Below are 26,516 nucleotides of genomic sequence, written 5' to 3' on the forward strand. Positions count from 1 at the left end.
GATTAGTGATTACCAACCAGCCTGTGGCCCCATTCCTCTGTTCCTTTGTTTGTCCATCACCATCGGTTGGCCTGGGGAGGTGGCTGGTTCTCAGCCACGGAATGCACGCATTGCACACCCACACTTTTTTAACCTCACAACAAATGACATGATAGTATACACAGAATGTCCAAATAGCTCACTAAAAAGTTCCTAGAGAATCTGTAGTCTTCAGAAAGCCCAAGTGGGTGGTCCAGAGATCTGGGACCTCACTTGTCTGTCTTCCCACAGACCAGGCTACTGGATGGGCAGCCACATGCATTACTGCATGTACCCCTCAAATTGGGGGTATGTGGGATGCAACAGTCCCAATTCTCAGACAGTAGACACCCATAAATCTCAGTTAACTTGACTGAAGTAACTAGTTGAAGATTCCCTTGTTATACTCAAATAGGACTACATAGTAAGGAAAATAACATGAAGAACAGAGGTATTATCATTGGCTCTCTGGTATAAATAACTGAACTGACCGCTTCTTAAGTAACTGTGAATCTAAACCTCCACCATTGCACTATAGCACCGTCGTAGCACTGTCATCCCATTGTGCATCAATATGCTCGAGTGGGCACCAGTAACGTCTCCATTATGAGACTTATTGTTACTGATTTTGGCATATCAAATACGCCACGGGTAGCTTGCCAGGCTCTGCCATTCGGGCGAGATACTCTCGGTAGCTTGCCAGGCTCTCTGAGAGGGACAGAGAAATTGAACCCGGGTCGGCCGCATGCAAGGCAAATGCCCTACCCTCTGTGCTATCACTCCAGCCCTCACAGTAAAAATAAAAGCCTTTTGTTTAAGATCAGGCACAACACAAGGGTGCTTAGTCTCACCACTCCTATTCAATAAAGTACTGGAAGTACTCATCATAGCAATTAGGCATGAAAAAGATATCAAGTACATCCAGACAGGAAAAGAAGAAATCAAACTTTCACTAATAGCAGATATATTCACTAATAGCAGATATGTCAAAATGGCAATACTCCCAAAAGATACAGATTTAACACAATCCCTATAGGAATACCCATGGCATTCTTCAAAGAAACGGAGCAAGCAATCCTGAAATTTATATGGAACAATAAACGCCCACGGATAGCTAAAACAATTCTTGGGAAAAAGATGATGGGAGGCATCACCCTCCCCAACCTTAAACTCTACTACAAAGCGGTAACAATTAAAACAGCATGGTACTGGAACAAAGGCAGAGCTGCAGACCAATGGAACAGGGTGGAATATCCCCACACACAACCTCAAATGTATGATCATCTAATCTTTGATAAAGGAGCAAGAGATGTGAAGTGGAGCAAGGAAAGCCTCTTTAAAAAATGGTGCTGGCACAACTGGACAACCACATGCAAAAAAATGGGCTTAGAACTCGACCTGACACCATGCACAAAAGTCAGATCAAAATGGATTAAAGACCTCAACATCAGACCACAAACCATAAGGTACATTGAAGACAAGGTTGGAAAAACCCTGCACGATATTGAAGATAAAGGTATCTTCAAAGATGACACGGAACTAAGCAATCTAGTAAAAACAGAGATCAACAAATGGGACTACATTAAACTAAAAAGCTTCTGCACCGCAAAAGACACAGTGACCAGAATACAAAGACTATCTACAGAATGGGAAAGGAAATTTACACAATACCCATCAGATAAGGGGTTATCTGGTATATAAAGCACTGGTTGAACTCTACAAGAAGAAAACATCCAACCCCATCAGAAAATGGGGTGAGGAAATGAACAGAAACTTTCCCAAGGAAGAGATACGAATGGCCAAAAGGCACATGAAAAAGTGCTCTACATCACTAATCATCAGAGAGATACAGATCAAAACAACCACGAGATACCACCTCACACCATAGAGACTAGCACACATCCAAAAGAACAAAAGCAACCGCTGTTGGAGAGGATGTGGGGAGAAAGGGACCCTTCTACAATGCTGGTGGGAATGCGGGCTAGTTCAGCCCTTTTGGAAAACAATATGGACGATTCTCAAAAAACTAGAGGTTGAGCTCCCATTTGACCCAGCAATACCACTGCTGGGAATATATCCCAGAAAAGCCAAAAAGTATAGTAGAAATGACATCTGCACTTATATGTTCATTGCAGCACTGTTTACAATGGCCAGAATCTGGAAAAAACCCGAGTGCCCTAGAACAGATGACTGGTTGAAGAAACTCTGGTACATCTATACAATGGAATACTATGCAGCTGTTAGAAAAAATGAGGTCATGACGTTTGCATATAAGTGGATCAGCATGGAAAGTATCATGCTAAGTGAAATGAGTCAGAAAGAGAGAGGCAGACATAGAAAGATTGCACTCATCTGTGGAATACAGAATAATAGACTATAAGACTAACACCCAAGATTAGTAGAAATAAGTACCAGGAGGTTGTCTCCATGGCTTGGAGGCTGGTCTCTCATTCTGGGCAACTCAGAGAAGGGACCACCAAGTAAAATGTGGTCGGAGGTCATGTGGGGGAAGGGTGATGCAGGCCGAATATAAACTAGAGACTGAACACAATGGCCACTCAACACCTTTATTGCAAACCACAACACCTAATCAGAGAGAGAGAACAAAAGTGGCACAGTGGCAGTGTGGGGTGCGGGGAGACGGGACTGGGAAGGGTGGGAGGGATGTTGGGTTTACTGGTGGTGGAGAATGGGCACTGGTGAAGAGATGGGTTATCGAACTTTGTATGGAGGAAACATGAGCACAAAAATGTATAAATCTGTAACTGTATCCTCACGTTGACTCACTAATTAAAAATAAACTATCAAAAAATAAAAAATAAATAAAATAAACAGCTCCATTCACAATTGTGCTGTGAAAAAACAAGTGCATCCTTAATACTCATAGGACATTGGAGAAACAGGAACTTGGCTTTTAAGCTAGGCAGGGACAGAAAACCAGGCAAGTCCTTACACATATCAAAACTCTCCAGTCTGCTCTGTGAAGACCGCAAATCAATGGCAAAATTAAGCAAACACTGGGATGTGAAATTAAGCAATCACTGGACAAGAAATTCAACAAAATTAAAGAACTGTTTCAGAGGGTGAAAGATTCCATACAAAAAGAATTGAAGGAACTAAAGAACACAACAGCAAGCCATAGTTGCAGAATTTCACATGTGGAAAACCGTATGTATGAACTTGAAGACAAAATACAATCCAGCATTGATAAGTGAAGACAGAAAAAAGAATCATGGAGTCAACCTCCTGGTACTTATTTCTACTATTCTTGGGTGTTAGTCTCCTGCTGTTATTCTATATTCCACAGATGAGTGCAATCTTTCTATGTCTGTCTCTCTCTTTCTGACTCATTTCACTTAGCATGATACTTTTCATGCCGATCCACTTATAAATCTGTAACTGTACCCTCACGGTGATACACTAATTAAAAATAAATAAATTTAAAAAAATAAAAGAAAAAAGAATCAAAATAATGCAAGAAAATGGAAGGTGTATAATGAATAACAGCAAGATGAATATCAAATGCTTCCTTTTCAGCAGGTCGACTTTACGGGGGAGAAACTCCAAACAATAATAGTGAGCTTTTTGTTGAAATATTGAATGTAATCAAAGTAAAGTGAAAGTAAAGTGAAATTTACCAATTACACAGGCGGGGTGGGAGGCTGGGGAGGTGGGGGGGAGGGGGGAGGTATACTGTGATTCTTGGCAGTGGAATATGAACACTGGCGAAGGGATGGGTGTTTGAGCATTGTATAACTGAGACTTAAACCTGAAAGGTTTGTAACTTTCCACATGGTGATTCAATAAAAGAATTAATAAAAAATTAAAAATAATAATTAAACAAAAAAGATGAATAATCCCCAAATTACAAGTATACCAGAAGGTGAGGAAAAGGGGAAAGGAAAGAACAGGTGGTGGGAGAGATAATAGCTGAGAACTTCCCCACTCTATGGAGGGAGGCTGCTGCACAAATTCCAGAGGCCCAAAGAGTACCAAATAAAATAGATTCAAACAGAGCAACACCAAACACATAGTAATCATAATGGTAAAAACCAAAAGGAGACAAACTTCTTAAAGTATCACGAAGGAAGATAAACCTTAATTATAAGGGAGGTAACATAAGAATCTAATCACAACAGATCTCCCATAAAAATTGTACAGCAAGAAAATAATGGAATAACATATTCAAATTCACTGTCACTGTCATCCGCTCATCGATTTGCTTGAGCGGGCAGTAACATCTCCATTGTGAGACTTGTTATTACTGTTTTTGGCATATCGAATATGCCACAGGTAGTTTGCCAGACTCTGCCGTGTGGGCGAGATATTCTTGGTAGCTTGCCGGGCTCTCCAAGAAGGGTGGAGAAATCAAACCTAGGTCAGCCATGTGCAAGGCAAACGGCCTACCTCTGTGCTATTGCTCCAGCCCCATATTCAAATTACTGGCTGAAAATAAAACACTTTCAACCTATAGTCCGCTACCCTGCAAAGCTCTCATTTACAGGGGAGGGTGGGATAAAAAACATTTTCAGATAAACAAGAGCTGGCAACATTTGCTATACCTAAAGTGGCCATAGATAAAATACTGAAATGTCACTTTTGTAAAACAAATAGCCAATTGTACAAACAACAACCACACACAATAAAATGTCAACATAGCCTTTTATATCAATAATATTGCTGAATATCAATGTACTAAATTCTACCATCAAGAGGCATAGAAATGTGGGGTGGATCAGGAAACAAAATCCATCAGTTTGTTACTTACAGAAAATTCATCTAAAATCACAGGATAAACACAGGATCAGAATGAAAGGCTGATGGGAAATACCAACAGCCATAGTTATTTCAGATAAAAATGTATTAAATTTAAAAAAAGCAATTAAAGATAGGGATGGACACGACTCACTGATGAAGGAAACAATGGAAACAATGGATCAAAAAAGTACTAACTCGGGGCTGGAGCGATAGTACAGAGGGTAGGGTGTTTGCCTTGCACATGGCCGACCTGGGTTCCATTCCCAGCATCCCATAAGGTTCCCCGAGCACCGCCAGGAGTAATTCCTGAGTGCATGAACCAGGAGTAACCCCTGAGCATCGCCGGGTGTGACCCATAAGCGAAAAAGAAGGTACTAACTCTATGCAAACCAACTAATTTCCCAGCCTCCCCCGTATAAATGACCCAGCTTCACAGCTTTACAGCTTGTCTTGGAAGAGACTCCAAGCCAATGAAACTCAAAGTTATACCAGCTGTTGGGCTGAAAATTCTAGGGCATCTTTGGGCGGTAAGTGGGCCAAGAATCATCCCAGCACTACAGATCCTGGAGTTCCTGAAGCACACGCCACACCTCAAAATTCCACAATATTGAAAGTTCAATCGTAGCACAGCAAATTAGATGCAGAAGCAGCATAGAAGCCCACTAAGCTTAATTAGCAAAAACAGTAACAGAGAAGACTCACTCAACTACCAACACACAGCTCAATACATCCTCAGAGAATGGCTTTAATAACACCATTGTGAAATAAAACTATTTTCACAAATTTTCTTTACTGAATTATATTTTGATAATTACACTTATCATTTTATTACCAAGCAATATAAAATTAATTATTTTGTGCTCATTAAGGAGCAGGCTCGGGGTGTGTATGGGAAACTGGGGACAGCAGTGGCGGGAAGGTAACACTGGTATTGGGACTGGTTCTAGAACACTGAATGCCTAAAACAACTGTACTATGAGCAACTTAACTTAGAAATATTTTTAATCAGCATATGTGCACCAAATTTAGTGTCAGCAAAGTTCATAAGGCTTTTAATCACAAACCTATAGAAACACATGGTGGAAACATGATAGTGGGAGACTTCAACACGCCACTGTCACCACTGGATAGATCAGATAGATTCAGTAAAAACACATGAGCACTAAATGAAGAGCTAGAAGAGCTGGAACTAATGCACAAATACAGGAATTTCAATCTTCAAATAGCTGCATATATATTTTTCTATAATGCACACAGAACATTCTACAGGACTTATCACATACAAGGGCATAAGTCAACCTACGTAAATTCACAAACATAAAAACATACTAAGCATCCTATCAGACCACATTGCCACAAAGATAGAAATTAACCATAAAAAGAAAATATGAATAAAAAGCTAACACCTGGATACTGACAAACACACTGTTAAGTATCAGCTAGATCAAAGAGGAAATCAAAGAGAAATAAAAAGTTTACTTGGGACTAATGAAGATGAAACATAAAACATCATCAAAATCTATGGGACACAATAAGAGCAGTTCTTGGGGAGGAAACTCATAGACATAGACGCCTACATTAGACATGATGAAACAGATAAAAACCAACAACTTAAATGCATGCTTATATATCTAGAAAACGAAAAGCAAATGAATCCAAAGACTAGCAGAAAAAACAAAGCAGAAATCACTGATATAGAAACCAAGAAAGAAATACAAGGAATCAATGGAACCAGTAGCTGAGAAGACTTACTGCTACTGATCCTTAAGGTCATCCAAAATATTGAAATCACAGGAATCATTCCTCATACTCTCTAAGAAGCTAACATTACCCTGACACCCAAAACAGATTATTTCTAAAAAAGAAATTTTGATACCAAACTCTTGATGAATATTGATGCAAAAATCCTCAATAAAATCATAGCAAACTGAATCCCACCACATATCAAAAAAAAAACCCCACCATACACCATGTTCAAATGGGGCTCACCCCAGGGATGCAAGGAGGTTTTAATATATGAAAATCTATTAACATATTTCCTATGCTACATCAGTAAAAGAAAACAAAAATCATATGATCATACCAATTGATGCAGAGAAAGATTTTAACAAGACCAAATATTCATTTATGATAAAGACCCTCAACAAAAAGGACAGAAAGAACCTTCCTCAAGATAGTAACAGTTATCTATAAAAATCCCAAAGAATTGTTTTTCCTAATGATGAAAAACTGAAAGCATTCCTGCTGAGATAAGATACAGGGCAAGGATGCCCACTGTCACCTCCCGTATTCAATGTTGTATTAAAAACCCTTGCAAAAGCAATTATACAAGGGGTAAGAGAGATATTACAGTGGGTAAGGTGCTTATATTGCATATGGACGACTTGGGTTCCATCCTTGGCATCCCATAATGTTCCATAAGTACCAACAGAAGTGATTCCTGAGTGCAGAGATAAGAGTAACCCCTGAGTATCATAGGGTCTGGTTCCAGAACCATAAAAAAGCAACCAGACAAGTAAAGGATTCCGAATTGGAAACGAGAAAGTCAAATTATACCTATTTGCAGATGACATAATAATATACATAGAAGAATAGCGAGGCTGGCTGACGGGAATGGGGCTCCAGGACTCCTCGCAGAGAGATTTGAAGATGAATGCCAGAGGACTTGGATCTCAGCTAAAGGACAGCATTCCAGTTACTGAATTTTCAGCAAGTGGACCTTTTGAAAATCATGATCTTCTTCGAAGAGGTTTTTCTTGTGTCAAAAATAAACTTCTGCCCAATCATCCGCTCGAATTATCAGGGGGAAAATCAGCTTAACAAAGATAAGATGAATTTTTCCACACTGAGAAAAATTAAGGGATTGTTTGACCCATTAAAATTGCAAATGGAGTTTAAAGCAGTGCAGCAGGTAAAGCATCTTCCTTTTCTTCCAAGCTCAAATCTTTCCCTGGATATTTTGAGGGGTAGTGATGAGACTGTTGGATTTGAAGATATACTTAATGATCCATCACAGAGTGAACTCATGGGAGAGCCACACTTGATGGTGGAACATAAGCTCAGTTTACCGTAATTCAGTGTGCCACTGTGGATGAAAATAGAGGGCCTGCCTGTTGTTGATTGTCATCTTTTTACTGTAATCTGATGTATACAACATTAACATTAAAAGTTCTAACATTTAAAAAATAATAATATACATAGAAGATCCTAAAAAGTTCCAAAGAAGCTCATATAAATATATACCAATATAACAAAGTGACTGGCTACAAAATCAATACAAAATAATCAGAATTGAGCTCCCATATAACCCAGCAATTCCACTTCTGGGTATCTATCCCCAGGACAGAAAAACATTCATTCAAAAGAACATATGAACACCATTATTCACCTCAGCACTTCATAAAATAGCTAAGATTTGAATCAATGAAGATGCCCAGTAAAAGATAAATGGATCATGAGGATTTTGTATATATACACAATGGAATACTACACAGCTCCATATACACAATGGAATACTACACAACTGTAAGGAATGATGAAATCATGCGATTCACAGCAACAAGGATGGAACCAGAAGACATCATGTTAAATGAAGTAAGAATACACACAAAGTGATATTACTTATAAGCGGTACTTAGAATAACTGGACAAGAGAATGCAATGTTTTAAAGAGGAGATGCCCAGACCAACCTTTGCCCCAGAATATAGAATGTAGTAGGAAAGAAATAGTAGAGGGGTGGGAGAAAAGTCAGGGGATTTGGGAACAAAGGTGGTGTTAAGGAATGATAGATCCATATATCCAAATTACAGAGTCAATGACACTGAAATCAAGAGAGCGAAAGTTTAACAACCAAACTTAGAAATGTGTCTATCCGGAGGAGGTGCAGCCACCACACCTTCTTCAGATGGAGCCCTGGAAAAACTGAGCAGCAACTAACATGGCTCTGGGATGCGGGACTGGGACAACTCCGAACCGCGGGGGGACACTGGAGTGGGGCGGCACCAGCCCAGCCTCCAGGTGGCCCCGGCCACCGGAAGTCACACCCTCGACCCACCCTCGGCGCCATCTTACCACACTCAACAGAGAAGAAGACGGGCATTCTGGTGAGCAATGTGGCCGGAGAATGCTCTGGACCCGAGACCGGGCCAGCAACACCGGGGATCCAGACGGAGGAGGTGCAGCCACCACACCTTCTCCAGATGGAGCCCTGGTGACACTGAGCAGCAACTAACACAGCACCGGGATGCGGAACTGGGATGATAACGCGGCCTCGCGACCTTTTCTAAAAACTGAAAACATACAATCTTTTAATGGGAAACTAATTATCGAATGCTTCCTTGGTAGTAGGGCTGTCTTTCTTGGGGGAAATTCCAACAACAATAGTGAGTTTTTTGTTGAAATATGGAACGTAATCAAGGTAAAGAGAAAATGAAGTGAAATTCATCAGTAATACAGTTGGGGTGGGGGGCGGGGGCAGGGCGTATACTGCGGGTTTTGGTGGTGGAATATGGGCACTAGTGAATGGATGGGTGTTTGAATATTGTATAACTGAGACATAAACCTGAGAACTTTATAACTTTCCACATGGTGATTCAATAAAAATTAAAAAAAAAAGAAATGTGTCTGTCAAGAGGGCAGATTGGATATTTTCCAGATTCTGGCTATTGTAAACAGTGCCACGATGAATATATAAGTGCAGATTATTATGCAGCTGTTAGAAAAGATGAAGTCACATTTCCCGCCACCAACATCCCCAAGGGATGTAATGTCTTAAAGGGGGGCTGCCTAGATCACCTGTGGCCCTAGAGTATAGGAAGAAGGATAGAGAAGGAAAGAAATCAAGTGGGAAAAGGAAAGAAGAGACAGAAAGCAATGAGGGAGACAGGGGTCAAGAGGATTCAGTTATATCAGTGATATAAAGGAGTATTCCTTGACAAGGAATACGATCGACTGATTCAGCACCTCCCTGACTGTGCGAAGAATGCTGAGAGTGGGAAAGCCACAAACAGACGCATATCTTTAGAAACTCTTGAGCTCATTCACCAATGTGGTTTGGCACGAGCCTCAGGCAACCACAAGCTAACGTCTGAGCTCACAAAGCTGTGCGGAGAAGCAATAAAGAAAGACCTCAAAGACAGAAAAGCAAGGAGTTTTGGCCGATGTGGCAGAAGCCAGGAAAAGTATTTGCAATGCTCACCTGTCCTTTGCCAACTACAAGACCAAGATGGCTGCCCTCTGACATCCTGATGGCTCTATCACATCTTCCAGAAGGGCAATGGAGAGGATTATTCATGACTTCTACTCGTATCTCTTTGACAGCCACGTCCACCTGCCCATATACCAAATTCCGCAAGATGGATATGTCATTCTAAATGTCCTCCCTTCCGAAATCCTACACGCCATTTCGTCAGTAAAGAAACATAATACAGCCAGTCTAGACAAGGTCAGACTCGAACACCTATGGAATCTGCCACCAGTACTCGTCAATACACTGGCTCGCCTCTTCACATACTACCTGTCCGTATTTAAGGTTCTGTCCCTATGGAAAACCAGCAGGACTGTTCTGTTGTACAAGAAGGGAGATATCCACGACATCGGCAACTATCACCTGGGTCGAGAACCTGGGTCGAGAACTCAACATGAGAAATGACTTGGCGCCAGAACTGCACAGAAAGAAGAGAGCAGCGTGGAACGCTTTCAAGAAAGTCAAATAAGTGGTAAAGAGGACGACGAGGCCCTCCACCGAGATACAAACCCGGTGGCCGCACGTGTGCGGCCTTTCCACTGCGGCACAAACATGGCCCTAGAGGCCAGCCAAACTACTTTGGGCACCAGCAGCTTCTTGCAGAAATGTCTCTAGACTATAAACTGAGGCCCAGCCGCCATCTTATGATGACCACAAAAGGGAGGTACGAGCCTGCAGCAACAGGACGTGTGGGGGATCTCGAGACGGGGGTAGTACCGGGGCTACCCTCCACCGAGATATAAGCCTGGTGGCCGCACGTGTGCAGCCTTTCCACTGCGGCACGAACATGGCTCTGGAGGCCAGCTAAACTACTTTGGGCACCAGCAGCTTCTTGCAGAAATGTCTCTAGACTGTGAACTGAGCCCCGGCTGCCATCTTATGACGACCACAAAAGGGAGGTACGAGCTTGCAGTGATGCAATTTCCAGCAGAAATTTCCCTGGACTTAGCTACTAAAATACTAAAATACAGAAATCCAAAGCCTCATATCTCTTTATTGTCAGCAACAGAAAACAAATTATCAAATGCTTACTTTTCAACAGGTCTGACTTTGGACGGGGAAACTGCAAACAATAATAGTGAGTTTTTTGTTGAAATATTGAATGTAATCAAAGTAAAGTGAAAAGTAAAGTGAAATTTATCAGCTACACAGGCAGGGGGTGGGGGGGTGGAGTGGGGGGGAGGTATACTTGGGTTCCTGGTGGTGGAATATGTGCACTGGTGAAGGGATGGGTATTCGAGCATTGTATAACGGAAACTTAAGCCTGAAAGCTTTGTAACTTTCCACATGGTGATTCAATAAAAAAAAAAAGTAAAATAAATAAATAAATAAATCCATTGTTCGTACTGCCCCCCCCCCAAAAAAAAAGAAGACAAAGGACCTCCGGCTCCAGGCACATCTTTTCAACTCCACCATTCTTCTTGCACTAACATACGCCTCAGAGACCTGGGCCCCACGCAAACAGGATGAGAATGCTATTTGGGTATCCCAAAGAGGAATCGAAAGAGCTATGCTTAGAACATCACGTTTTACTCAAGTGAGAGAAGAAATCCGGAGTTCCGACCTCCATCGAAGGTCAAGAATCAGGGACGCTGTCTCGTTTGCCCAGAGGTCAAAAATCAGATGGGCCAGACACGTAATGTGATTCAGAGACGACTGCTGGACTAGAGCTATTACTGACTGGATTCCACGGGATGTCAAAAGACCATGTGGCCGCCCACCAATGAGATGGTCAGACTTCTTCGTCAAAACCCTGAATGAACAGTTTGAGAGTCTTCCTGTTCCTGGAGCGAGCAGATATCATTGGGCTACACTAGCACACCACAGGGACAATTGGAGACATTACTGGTGCCCGCTCGAGCAAATCAAATATCAACGGATCACAAGTGATACAAGTGATATAAAAGAGTGGTATAGCTAAATATCTAAACCACAGAGTCAACGACACTGAAAACATAAGATCCAAGTTTCAACAAACAAACTTAAAAATGTTCCTATCAAGCTGGAAGGCTGTGGAGGTTATAGGTTTGTGGTAGGGAACTTAGGAACACTGACTGAGGGAAGTTAACACTGGTGGCGGGAATCCTGCTTAAATGAGTATGTCTTATACTCAACCATGAATAACTGTTTAAATCATGGTTCTTTAATAAAATAAAATTTAATTTAAAATAATTTAAATTAGATTTACATTTGGAATACAAGTTTCAGTCATAAAAATAAAATAGTACTAATAATAAATAAATTACGTTTACCCCCACAAAATTTCCTAGAAACAACACTTCGACACAACAAAGTATTCAGCTATAAAGTCAACACAAATATCTGTCGCTTTCCTGAATGCAAATAATGAACTAGAAGAGAAAGAAATCAAAGTGTCCACTCCATTCAAAACACTGTCCAAAATACCAAGTAGCTATGAACTAACAAAATATGTGAGGTACCTACACCATGCAAACAGTAAGTCACTTATGAAAGAAATTGAAGACCTTAGGAAATGGAAAATATATTCAAGTAATCCCAAAAAAAATTCCAGTGACATTCTCCAAGGACTTCAAACTGTCAATAATAAACTTTGTATGAAATCGTAAAACTCCCAGGATAAATACATACCAAGAAATAAGAAATTAGGAAGTATATTATTACCTAATTTAAACTATATTTTAAAGCTTTAGTAATCAAAACAGCATGGTACTGGACTAAGTATAGACTCACCAACCAATGGGATCAAATCAAGTACCCAAAGTCAAATCCCCAGATGGTTGGTTAACTCATTTATGACATAGGAGCTGTTACACAGAGTGGAGTAAATATGACCTCTACAATAACTGGTGGTGGTAAAAGTGGATAAACACATGTTAAAAACGAAGCTGCATCCATATATCACACCATTAATCATAAAAATGACATTAGATAAGCCCAAGTTGACATTTTATAAAATACCAGAGTACTATTTACAGATCAGCACGGGAGTTTTGACCTGCTCTGTTTCTGACCTGGGCCAGTTCACCCCTCCTTAGGCAACCTGGTGGTCCTCCACTCCCGGAGGGTCACCATATTGATGCCGAACTTAGTGCGGACACCCGATCGGCATAGCGCACTACAGCCCAGAACTCCTGGACTCAAGCGATCCTCCGGCCTCAGCCTCCCGAGTAGCTGGGACTACAGGCGCGCGCCACCACGCCCGGCCAGAGTACTATTTAAAAGGTGTTAGTCAGAGTTAGTCAGAGAAGACCCTGAGATGTTGAGGAAAGGAACCTCTAGGAGTCTCCTGAAGACTATGGAGAACTGCTGGCCAAATGCAAAGCGCATAGGCCAAATCCTGAATTGGATTCTGAATTTTTTTAAAGATGTGCCTTAGCAGATGGTATAAATTCAAATACTTTAAAAGTCTGTGGGTTACAAGTACTGTGTCTACTTAATTTCATAATTTTAATCATTTTCTATGGTTATATATCTATATATGATGTTAATATTTGTTAACTAAAGCTACATAAAAACTTTCAGTACCATTTTCTAAAACTTGTCTATAACTCAAAATTTATTATTTTTGTGTTTTTTGGTTGATACTGAACTATGTTGAGTTTACTCCTTGCTCTGTGCTGAGCATCACTTCTGGTGTACTGGGGGCATGGGCAGATGGGGGGACCATATGCAGTGCTGGAGATTGAACTGGAATAAGTATGTGCAAGGCCAGCTACTTAATTCCTGTACTGTATTTCTTTGGCTCTAAAATTATTTCTTAAAAATAATTTAAAAAATAATAGCTGGTGTCAGAGAGAAGAGGTTAAGGAGAGTTTGCATGCATTCTGATGACTATAGCTTGATCCCCAGCACCACTTGATTTCCCTGGCCCAAATAACCCCAGTATAGACCAAAAATATGAAAAAGAACATAAAATATGATAAAGATGAAGACATTTTCTATTATTATGTTAAAAAGTTAAAAATTGGTTAAAATAAAGTGGCATCAAAATGGTATCATTGAATTATAGTTTAAGAACTTGAAATGTAGTCAGGTAGAATAGATACAAACTTGGAGAAATGTTGTATCACTTCCTAACAAATTCATCAATTTTCCAGAGTCTAAGAAATATTTCTGTGTTGTATTAATAAAGGGGAGTGTAAAGTGGGTATAAATGGTCAAATTGATCGTCTGGCTGGTACTAAAATTTCAGTGGTAAGACATATACTCATGCAGAGATGTGAAACTGTATGTGAAACTCAAAATTTCTATAGTAACGCAAATCCATGGTAATGTATAATATATTTAAAAACTATAAATTATCTTATACTGCCTTAGAGACCCCATTATAAGAAAGCAAAATGCAGTCATCTCAGGTGTAGATGGATAAGAATTCGTTATTCATTACACAAGTGTTTTAAACATAAAAATTGAATATAACAGAAAGGAAAATGTACATCTACGCTCTATTTTTACCATTTAAAGCACAGAATATCAAAATAACTGCAAACTAAAATGCAAAAGACTAGACAATCTTTTTTTTTCTTTTTTTGCTTTTTGGGTCACACCTGGCGATGCACAGGGGTCATTCCTGGCTCATGCACTCAGGAATTACCCCTGGCGGTGCTCAGGGGACCATATGGGATGCTGGGATTCGAACCCCAGTCGGCCGCTTGCTAGGCAAACGCCCTACCTGCTGTGTTATGGCTCCAGCCCCAGGACTAGACAATCCTTTAGCTTTTAATTTTAAAAAATGTTTAAGTCATTGCAACTTCTATTTATTCATGATTGAGTTTCAGGCAATGTTCCAACACCAATCCCATAACCAGTGTCAACAGCTTCCCTTCCACTCACCCTGACAACCTGCCTGTATCTACAGCAGGCACATTTTTTAAAGAAATTATGGTTTATAATACTGTAACTGATAGGGTTGCAGGACTGACACATTCAAGCACAACACCATAGCCTGAGTGACCATCTCCCTTCATTGTTGTCTCAATGTCCTCTTCTTCAGCTTACCCCCACTTTCTTACTCCATGATTTCTCTCATATGTGGGGTATAACCAAAATATAGGAGAGGACTAACAATTACCCAAAATCAACAGAAACTGAGAATGAGTTCTCATCCTACTGAGGAGTTTTAAAGAGAACTTAAACGGATTAACTGTACAACTGAAGCAAATCTCACTTGAGGAGAGGGGGAGGTGGAAGTGGTTCTCTTAAACAATTGATGTCCAGATGCCTTTCTACTTTTCTCTACTTTCCTGATAGGTATTCCGACTTTATTTTATTTTTGCTTGCAGTATAAATCACACCCTTTCCTTTAACTATTGTTATTTCATTACTTAAATATTAATTTTTTTTTAAATTTTTGCTTTTTGGGTCACACCTGGCGATACAGGGGTTACTCCTGGCTCATGCACTCAGGAATTACCCCTGGCGGTGCTCAGGGGACCATATGGGATGCTGGGAATCGAACCCCGGTCGGCCCCGTGCAAGGCAAACGCCCTACCCGCTGTGCTATCGCTCCAGCCCCTTAAATATTCAAGTACGGTGACTAGACAAAATTTTACTCTCTGTGCCTACTGCTTTTCTGGATCTCTAAAACTTGACCCCGGATAATTTACGCCAACACAGATGCGATTTACAAAAAGGACACTGTCATCATTTACCTAGATGGAAGAGTTGAGGGAAACGTAGTAATCCGTAGAAAGGCAGCAATTTCGGAAGCCCCTAAAATCCTGCAGGAGCCGCTACGACGACGACCCACAATGGCCGCCACCCAGAATCATCATGGTTCCCCTGCTCCGAGCTGAGCTGGCCGGAAGAGCACAGCGATTGGTAGAGCTTAGGTCTGGTGAGGCTGCTCAAGCAATCAGCTTGCTCCTGGGAGGTGGGGCCAGACTCCTGCCCCGCCCTCCGGAATAAGGAGTCCAGCGAGTGCTTTGGGGTTAGAGGTTAACAGAACCGCCTCGCTCGGCTTCACCTCCCCCACGGCAGCCATCTTTGGCTTCACGTGGCCTCCGAAAGCAACAATGTTTCCGCCTATGGCGCAGGCACAGCTTCTCCAGCGCTCCTTACCAAGCCCCAATCTCAAAACCAAACTGAAGCAGGAGGTTTTAACATAAAAGTGTGGCCACTTGGGGGTTGGAGAGATTGTACAATATGTAGGACACTTCCTTGCAAGAGGGTTCAATCCCAGGCACCCTACGGGGTCCCCCAAGGCCCATCAAGAGTGACCCCTGATTGCAGAGCTAGGGGTAAACCCTGAGCAATATTGGGCACATCCCCTCCACACACACAAAAAATTGACTACTTGATGACATAAAATGTCAGAATTTAGTGTGTCTGAGGGATAAAAAATAGTCTGAGGCCTTCAGTGAAACCGCTTTCCAGTACTCACTCCTGATCCCACTGCTTTCCATTTGTTTCCCTTTCCTTTTTATATTACTCACCATTTGATGGGGCAGTACAATATATTTTACTCATTTCCTTAAGGGGCGTTGGCTGCAGTCAGTAGTGCTCATGACTTATCCTGGCTCTTTGCTCAGGGCCCACTCCTGTAGAATCTCAAGGGGCTATCAGTGGTAGTGGGGATTCCCCATGGGATCAGGAGTATATAAAGAAATCTCACTAACCCCTCTGCTGTCTCTCTGGTCCCTTCTATTTTTTTCTCCTTTTTAATTTTTTTTTATTTTATAAAGAAGTTCACAATATTTGATTACATGTAATATTCAAACACCAATCCCACCACCATTACACCTTCCCACCACCATTTTTGGGTGTTTCCATCCCAACCCCAGTCCCTGCCCCAAAGCAGAACCGAAAAACTATAATATTTCCCTCTAAGGTTAGTTGCCTCCTATTGTAAATCCCATCCAATGTGTAAAATCACCCTTTAAACAATTTTTTGAATGGTCCCTTCTATTTTTAAAAATTAATCTGCCATGTGGGAACAAAATTCTAGGATGGCAGGCATTTTTGTTTTTATTGATGATTTTTTAAGAGTCCATGCAATATTTTATGTAGAAAAACACAGTAATTTGCGAATGGGGGCAAATTCATTTTTTTTGTTCCAATCTGTGTGCTTATTTTGGGAAATTTTCAGCCATTATTACTTAAAACAGTTTTTCATCCATCTTTCTTGCTCTCTCCTCGTTGAGAATCTGGTGAATTTATTGTTAGGTGTCCCAGTTTCTCAAGATGTCAATCTTTCTTATCATGGTAATTATTATTTTAGTTCTGTTTACCCTGAGTGAATTCTATTCAATCTCAATTTTATTAATTTTACCATCAAACATTTCATAATAAAATTTATCCCATATAGTATTTTATTTTGGTGTTAGTAATTTTGAGTTCTATAATTTCTATTTTCCTCTATAACTTTCTTCTAATTGTTGAGGTTTTCTGGCTTTTTCCCATTTGTTTTAAGAGAATTTGTAATTGCTGAAACACTGGTATAATAATTACTACAAAATTCTCGGCAGATAAAAGACACATGAAAAAATGCTCCACATCAGTAGTCATCAGGGAGATGCAAATCAAAACAACAATGAAATATCATCTCACACCACAGAAACTGGCACACATTCAAAAGAACAAAAGCAACTAGTGCTGGCGTGGATGTGGGGGAAAAGGGACGCTCCTTCACTGTTGGTGGGAATGCAGACTGGTCCAGCCTTTCTGGAAAACAATATGGACAGTCCTTCAAAATCTAGAAACTGAGCTTCCATATGACCCCGCAATACCACTTCTGGGAATATATCACGAGGATGCAAAAATGCACAGTAGAAATGACATCTGTACTTATGTTCATTGCAGCACTGTTCACAATAGCCAAAATCTGGAAACAACCCGAGTGCCCTAGAACAGATGACTCATTAAAGAAACTTTGATACATCTTCACAGTGGAATACTATGCAGCTGTTAGGAGAGATGAAGTCATGAAATTTGCTTAGAAATGGACATGGAGAGTATCATGCTAAATGAAATGAGTCAGAAAGACAGAGACAGACATAGAAGGACTGCACTCATTTGTGTAGAATAACATGACATGAAGCTGACACCCAAGGACAGTAGATACAAGGGCCAGGAGATTTGCCCCATAGCTGGACGACTGCTTCATGAGTGGAGGGGAGAAGGCAGATGGAATAGAGAAGGGATCACTAAGAAAATGATGACTGGAGGAATCAGTCGGGTTGGGAGATTTGTGCCAAAAGTAGATAATGGACCAAACATGATGACCTCTCAGTTTCTATGTTGCAAGCCCAAATAGAATGCCCAAAAGTAGAGAGAGATTATAGGGAATATTGTCTGCCATGGAGGCAGGGGGAGGGTGGGAAAGGGAGGTATACTGGGGATATTGGGAGTGGGGAATGTGCACTGGTGGAGGGATGGATGTTTGGTCATTGTGTGATTGTTACCCAAACATGAAAGCTTATAACTATCTCACGGTGTTTCAATAAAATTCTAAAAAAAAATTAAAAATTTTGACAGATAATTGTATATAATTGCAGCATATAATTCTCTCATAGTCAGCATCTTAGGTTGTCTTTTATTGTTAAAGTTGGAATATTATTTGGCTCTTCATTCCTTGATTTTGTTTTGTCTACTGGACATTTTGGATACCACACACATGAACAGATTTTAGTTCCTATTTCAACTCCATTTTTTTCCGGAGTCTCATGTGTAATAAGGATTGGTGTGTGTCATATGCTCAGATTCTTGTTCTGATACCACCCTATCAAAAATAGATTACTGGCTCATGGCACACTATCTCATGACACATGGCTGAGAAAAAAAGTCCTTTAGGGGTTGGACTGATGATAGTCTAGCAGGTATGTCATTTGCCCTAAATGCGGCCAACCTGGGTTTGATCCCTGGCATCCCATATGGTCCACCAAGCACTCTCAGGGGTGATTACTGAGCATAGAGCCAGGATTAACCCCTGGGCATTGTCAGGTGTGACCCCCAAAACAAAGGAAAACTCAAATGTTCTTTTCAGCTCCCTCTGCATTGCCCTCAACAGCACCAATGGAAAAAAAAACTTCCAGCATTTGTGTGTGTGTGTGTGGGTGAGTGTCACAGTAAGAATAGAAAGTCAATTCCTTCTTGGGCCCTGATGACACCAGGGAAGTTATAATCAATCCGTGACTAATCAATCTGTGGCTACAAGTTTGGAAAAAGAAGTTTAGCTGGAATCCCACTAGTCTGGGAACATCAGGGCAAGGAAGGAGAAAGCAGTGTGCCAGCCAATTCTGCCATAATTCTACTTAACTCTTTCTTGATGGAGGCTAGAGGAGACTGGATATATTTATAAATAGATTTAGTGTATAAATCTGTAACTGTACCCTCATGTTGATTCACTAATTAAAAATAAATAAATTTTTTAAAAATTAAAAAATATAAATAGATTTATGAGGAAAGGTGAGGGAGACAGTGGCATATTTACTAGTCCCACCTCATTGATGCTGGATGGATGTGGAAGTTGAAGTTACCATTGAGTTTTCTGACATCAGAGATGCAAATAATTGGGTCGCTTACTGCAGTACCAGCTTGTCCTGCCTTATTCAGCACTGTTTACGACACTGACGGATGAACTGGGTCATTATCAGTTTGCCTTTAAGCATCTGAAGGTTTTACTACTAGTGTTTCTAAGGAGTGAGAGTGGGAGTGGGAGAAGAGCTATAGTGCGGGGATTGGATACTCTCTGGTTTATTTATTTATTGGTTTTATGGCCACACCTGTCTGTGCTCAGGGCTTACTTATGCTCAGGGATTACTCCCAGTGGTACTTGGGGAACTATATATGGTGCTGGGGATCAAACCCAGGTCAGCTGTGTGCAAGACGAGTGCCTTACATAACCACTGTATAATGTCTTTGGCTCCCTACTTTCTGTTTTTAAAACCAACCGTATCCCTGGTTCTTTGGACACGTCCAGAGGTGACAGGGATGAAGATATGGTTGGCCACATCTGAGCCACACACCTTAAACCCTTCACAGTCTCACCAGACATGGTTAACTGATATTTTGACAAGACATTCAATGACAACAATAGAGGGAAATGGTATTTTCAACAAATTGTACTGGAAAAGACTCAATGAATGCACTTGGGACTTTACTTTTCAGCATATGAAAAAATAAGAGTAAATGACCCAGTAAGTAAAGGTAAGAACTAAATGCAGAAAATTTATAGGAAAAACTATAAGGAGCAAATCTTCAGATCTTGAATTTTTCAAAAGATTTTTAGAGACAATAAAAACATGAGCAAGAAAACATAAACAATTAGGATTTTATCAATAGTGAAACATTGTTCTTCAAAACACACCATCAAAAATTAAAGTTAAGGGCCAGGATGGTGACTTAATGGTCAGGGTCACATACCTGGAATCTTCTGGATTTTCTTTGAATCTGAGCACTAGATTGCCACCCTGAGATCCACTGAGTGTAGCCCTGTAAACACCGAAGCACCCCTAGCAATGACACTGGTGGCCCTGCTCCAGCCTGAGCAGTACTCAAGAGTGAACCAATCACTGAGTCTTCAGGTCTAGCTGGCTATGTGTCACTGGGATGTGACCCCTGAGCATACCAAGTACTAATTATGAGGCACTTCCAAGAAAGTGAAAGTGGAACATACAAAATAGTGGGAAATATTTGCAGACCCCGTATCTCCTAATGGTCTTACATACATAAAATAAAGTGACACTTACAACTTAATAGTAAATAAGAACCACATATAAAAATGGTCAAATCATCCAAATGGATCTTCATCCAAGGAAAATTACAAAAATGGGTAATAGGCATTTGATGAGATGGTCAACATAACTAGCTGTTGGAGAAATTCATAACCACAGTGTGAAACTATTTAAGATACACTAAGATTATTTTTAAAATCTGATATTATCAAATAATAAGTAAGATGGGAAATCAAAAGGCTCATGCATTCCTATTTGTAAACAAAAGCAGCGCAGTAATTTATCTAATGCCATATCTAGTTTTCTGAAGTGAATATACTTACAAGAACATTAGTGTACAATAATTACAGTTCAAATATAATTGCCTGAAATAAGAACAAAAGTCCACACAAAGAAAAGGTAGATGACTATTTGCAGCAGGATTACTTCTAAGAGCCCAAAATGGGAACAATCCAAATTTCATCACCTTATTGACATTAGATAGATCCATATCTCACACCTTACACAAAAGCCAGTTTAAAATGGATCAAAGACCTTGAGAACTTTAAAGTACATTGGGGAAAATATAGGCAGAACGCTCCAAGATTTGGACCTCAAAGGCATTTTCAATGTTCTGATACCACTGGCAAAGGCAAACAAAATTAAAAAAAACGAATGAAACTATATAAAATTAATTAATTTCTGCATGGCAAAAGAAACAGGGCCTAAAACTGAAAGACAGATAACTAAATAGAAAAAAATGTGTGCAACACATAAGATAAAGTTTTGATATACAGGATATATAAAGTCTGTATGAAGATCAACAAAAAAAGTCAAAAACCCTATCAACAAATGGGGAGAGGAAATTAATAGACACTTCTCAGAGGAAGATAGACGGATGACCAACCGGCACATGAAAAAATGCTCAGCATCACTTATAGAGAAATCTAAATCAAGACACCAATAAGATACTATCTCACACCAATGAGAATGGCACATATCAAAAGTAGTAGAAACACTTTGTGTTGGCAGGGATGTAGAGAAAAAGGAACTCTCGTCCAATGCTGGAGAAACTGTTTCCTGGTACAATCCCTGTGGAAAACAGTATGGAGAATTCTCAGTAAACTTAGAATTGAGCTGCAATGTTTCCCAGCAATTCCACTTTGAGGTATCTACCCCCTGGACATAAAAAACTCATTCAAAAGGACATATGCACACCATTATTCATTGTTGCACTCAGTGCGATAGGTAAGATATTGAGTCATCCTATGTGTCCAGTGACAGGTGAATGGATTATGAAGATGTGACATATATACACAACGGAATAGTATGTAGCTATAAAGAATGATGAAATCATCCAATTTGCTGTAACCTGATTGGAACCAGAAGATATCATATTGTGTGAAATAAGCCATAAGAAGAAAGACAAACACAGGATGATCTCACTTATTTGTGGTATATAGACTACTGGATGAGGGAATGTATCGTAGAAAATGGGGGGGGTGCCTAGATCACCTTTGACCCCAGTATTTAGGGAGGAGAAGGACAGACAATGAAAAGAATCAAGAGGAAATTATAACAGGAAGTAATGTGTGAACAGGGGTCAGTTATTCATTTATATTGATGATATGGGTGAGTGGTATAGCCATATATCCAAAACACAAGATCAACACACTGAAAACATGGTTTCTAAACTGCAACCACTGGAACTTTGTAATAAGTTGGCAGGAGGCAGAGTGGGACCAGGGTTTGGGGAAGGGATGGAATATGGGAACACTGGTGGAGGAAAGTTGACACTAGTTCTGGGATTTGTGTTAAAATTATATGCATAAAATTCAACTATTAATCACTGTAAATCATAGTTCTTTACAGAGATATAAAAAATTAAAGTCATCATTATATTCAAATATATCTGCATTTTGTTCCATGTTTTCTTCCAAGAGTTTTTCAGTTTTGCCTTTCATACTTAGGTCAATCGTCCTTCTGTAAATGAATTAACTTCTGTGTGTATATTCAGTTATTTTCCATGAAGACATTCATTTATTTATTAAGACGACAAAAAGATATTCATCCGTTCCAGCACCATTTATTTGAAAAGACATTTTTCTTTCCCTCATTTTAAAGGATCATTTGCACTATACTTATTTCACATGTTTCTGGACTCTACTCTTTTTTACCAGGCTGGAGCGATAGCACAGGGTAGGGCTTTAGCCTTGCACGTGGGCGACCCAGGTTTGATTCCTCCGTCCCTCTTGGAGAGCCCAACGAGCTACCAAGAGTATCTTGCCCCCACGGCAGGGCCTGGTAAGCTACCTGTGTTGTATTCGGTATGCCAAAAACAGTAGCAATGGAGACGTTACTGGTGCCCGCTCGAACAAATCGATGAGCAACAGGATGACAGTGATATAGTGATACTCTTTTTTTTTTTTGCTTTTTTTGGGTCACACCTGGCGATGCACAGGGGTTACTCCTGGCTATGCACTCAGGAATCACCCCTGGCCGTGCTCAGGGGACCATATGGGATGCTGGGATTTGAACCCGGGTCGGCCGCGTGCAAGGCAAACGCCCTACCCGCTGTGCTATCTCTCCAGCCCCACTCTTTTTAACCAATATATCTGTGTATTATTTTGTCAAAATCACGTTAACTTGATCACTATAATTTTATAGTAATTCTTGAAGTAACGTTATTTTAATCCTCTCACTGTTCTTATCCTCATTATTGACTTAACCATTGCAAGTCTTTTGTCTTTTCATAGCTGTATATGTCTACATTCACAAAACTGCTTGAGGAGGTTTTAGTTGGGATGGCACTTAATATATCTATCTATCTACATAGAAATATATTTATATATATGTTGGGAAGAACTAGTATCATGACACTATTCTTTCTAATCATGAATATGGGCTCTCCATTTGTTTATTCTGTTTCATAAGAGTTCTATAGTTTTCGTCATATAGACATTGTACATATTTGTTAGATTTACACTTAGGAGGTACAGTTATATTCTTAGGATGGTTTTAATTTCAAAATTTGCACGTTTATTTCTATTATATAGGAAATCAACTGACTTTTGTATATTAACTTTATTTCTAGCTTTGCTAGAATAACTGTCGGTTCCAGATTTTTGTCTATTATTTTATATTTTCTATACTGAATCATATTATCTTTAAACAAAAACATTAATTTTATTCTTTCCAATAATTATCACTATTATATATTTTTTCTGACCCGAATGTATAAGTGGGAATTCTAGTACATTGTAGAAAGGAGGGTAGACTGGAGCGATAGCACAGCAGGTAGGGCCGGGTTCTATTTCTTAGTCCCTGTTGGAGAGTCTGGCAAGCTACTGAGAGTATCCAGTCCGCATGGAAGAGCCTGGTAAGCTACCTGTGGCGTATTCGATATGACAAAACCAGTAACAACAAGTCTCACAATGGAGATGTTACTGGTGCCCGCTTGAGCAAATCGATGAACAACAGGAAAACAGACAGTGCTACAGTGTAGAAAGGAGTAATGAAAGGAAACATCCTTAACATTTTTTGCAATTACTGTAAAACTTCTAATTTCTAATCTAATGTATAACGATAGCTGTAAGATATCTTTTGTCCATTTGTTTGTTTTGTTTTAGGGCCACAAAAAGATGTACTCAAGGCTCATTACTGAATCTATATTCAGTGATCATTCCTATCAGGGATGATAAGACATATAAGTTGCTGGGGACAAAACCAGTTTGACTGCATGTACCTTACCAACTATATCTCTGGTCCCAAACTGTAGGACTTTTATAGAATATCTATAAAATGAAGGGGGGTTCGCCCGTGCCAGCTCAACACGCCAGGTGAATATTATATTATATGGTATCAAGTTAAAGAAGTTTCAAACTTTTGTGGTTTCCCGAGATAAATTTATTTTTCTGCATCTATATATTCAGTTGTCACAGCACAGCCTGTCCAACATTCAAGTGCCCCAAATGCTTTCATTCCCTCTGGTGCAGAATATAATGATCTCAGATCTGCATACTTATGTGAACTCTGAACCATTTTAGGAACGAATAAACTTTCCTTTTTTTCTTAAAAATATTCTTATTGAGGGAATGCCCTGCCACAGAGGCAGGATGGGGTGGTAGATGTTAGGATGGGGGTGATGGGAGGGATACTGGGATCATTGGTAGAGGAGAATGGGCACTGGTGGAGTGATGTAAACTAAATACAAACATGAAAGTTCATAATTTTGTAACTGTACCCCATGGTGATTCACTAATAAAAAATGTTTTAAATATCCTTATTGAGGTACTATGACTTACAATACTGTTAATAGTGACTTCATGGATATGTCATTCCAATACTACACTCATCATCAGACTACCCACTTCCCTATACAAAGGTCCCAATGCCCTCCCTTTCAACCTCAAACCCACACTCATTTCTGTAGACCAACTGGCCTTTTCTGCTGACTTTAGCACTTTGTTTCTCCCTTACTGTGTATCCTTAAGTCTCACATATGAGAGAACACTTTATCTATGCCATTTCTTTTGATTGACATCATTCAGCATGTATCCTCTAGTTCCATCCATGTTGCAGAAAATTATGTAATTTTGTCCTTTCTTAGAAGCTCTAATTATTGAATGGATCAATGAGTTGTTATATATACACAGAGCATAGCATTTGATTGTGTATATATAACAACTTCTTGATCCATTCTTTTGTAGTTGAGCATTTGGGTTGATTCTATATCTTCGCTATTGTACTAAGTGCGTTGGTGAACACAGGTGTACATGTAGAAACTTTCCTTTATAGAGCTTATTCATTATCAATAATATCTGTGCATCAAATTTTTACAGCTTATTTGCAAATAGTTTCTTCTGGGATCTTATGGACCTGCATTTATTATACTAGAGGCACGACTGATAATGTGTTAAAACAGGCAAAACCAGAAATACTAATTACAGTGCTGACATTAAAATAGCTGTACTCCCCTTTTAGTTAAAATATAACTATTTTAACTTTCAGGATAAATTATCTCAAAGGAAAACCAATGTCAAAGGTAACATGAAAATATTTGGGGCCAAGCCACTCCACAATTTCTCCAGAAGTGCTTTATCTAAACCGACAGGCTGAGATCTTTTCAAGAGACTCTTCAACCTCTACTGGAAGTAGGTATCTTTTGAATCAATCTTATCAGTTAGCTTGATTTTCTGTGTAAAGTTGACTAAACTCAGGAATAGGGAAATGAATGAATATGAAAAATGTACAGGTTTCTCTCAACATTGGACAAAAGGGAGATCTCAGAAAGTTTGCCAGATACACATGGAGGACAGAAGAAAACAAGTTAAGCTTAATGTGAAAAAAGGCCATTAAAATAGTGATTGAGAAAAAAGCTAGACGATATCTCTAACAGGGACTAGATGACCTGACACTGTAAAGCTTCAATTACATATATATGAGAGGTAGGTGAGTTTGGGAACAGAGCTATAGCAACTTTAGGGAAGATGAATCAACACAATTGTTTCTATATCCTGGGATTAATGCTTGGGTTATTATTCAGTTTTGATGTTATTCCCTCAGTCCTAAACCAATTCACATAATGTCTTCATTTAGGAATACCTGTGGTACCAAGTTCCAGAGATATTTTCTCTATGGTATTTTTATTATGACCACAGAAGAGAGTTAAGCAGGAAACTATCATGCAATTTTTAGGAATGAGGTTTACAATTTACATGATTTGAAAAGTACACAGGATGCCAGTTAGGGTGGTCACATATCAAGGTCTCAGAAAAAGAGGAGAGAGAAAAAGTAAGGTGTGAGGGAAGAGAATGGGGACGTGAATTGGAGCTCTTTCTTTATTAAGATCTGAGGGTGA

At 39.8% G+C, this 26,516-nt stretch overlaps 1 protein-coding gene and 1 pseudogene across 1 annotated transcript in view; one reads left to right on the forward strand and one right to left on the reverse strand.

The window, feature by feature from the left end:
• The window catches only part of LOC101554850 (melanoma antigen preferentially expressed in tumors-like), a 46,906-nt gene that overhangs the window by 15,205 nt on the left and 5,185 nt on the right, over window positions 1-26,516 (reverse strand). The gene's annotated exons all lie outside the window — the stretch shown is intronic.
• On the forward strand, window positions 7,377-7,849 carry LOC101539261 (proteasome maturation protein-like; annotated as a pseudogene).

The sequence above is a fragment of the Sorex araneus genome, chromosome X (genome assembly GCF_027595985.1).
Source record: "Sorex araneus isolate mSorAra2 chromosome X, mSorAra2.pri, whole genome shotgun sequence".
In the NCBI taxonomy this organism is placed as follows: domain Eukaryota; kingdom Metazoa; phylum Chordata; class Mammalia; order Eulipotyphla; family Soricidae; genus Sorex; species Sorex araneus.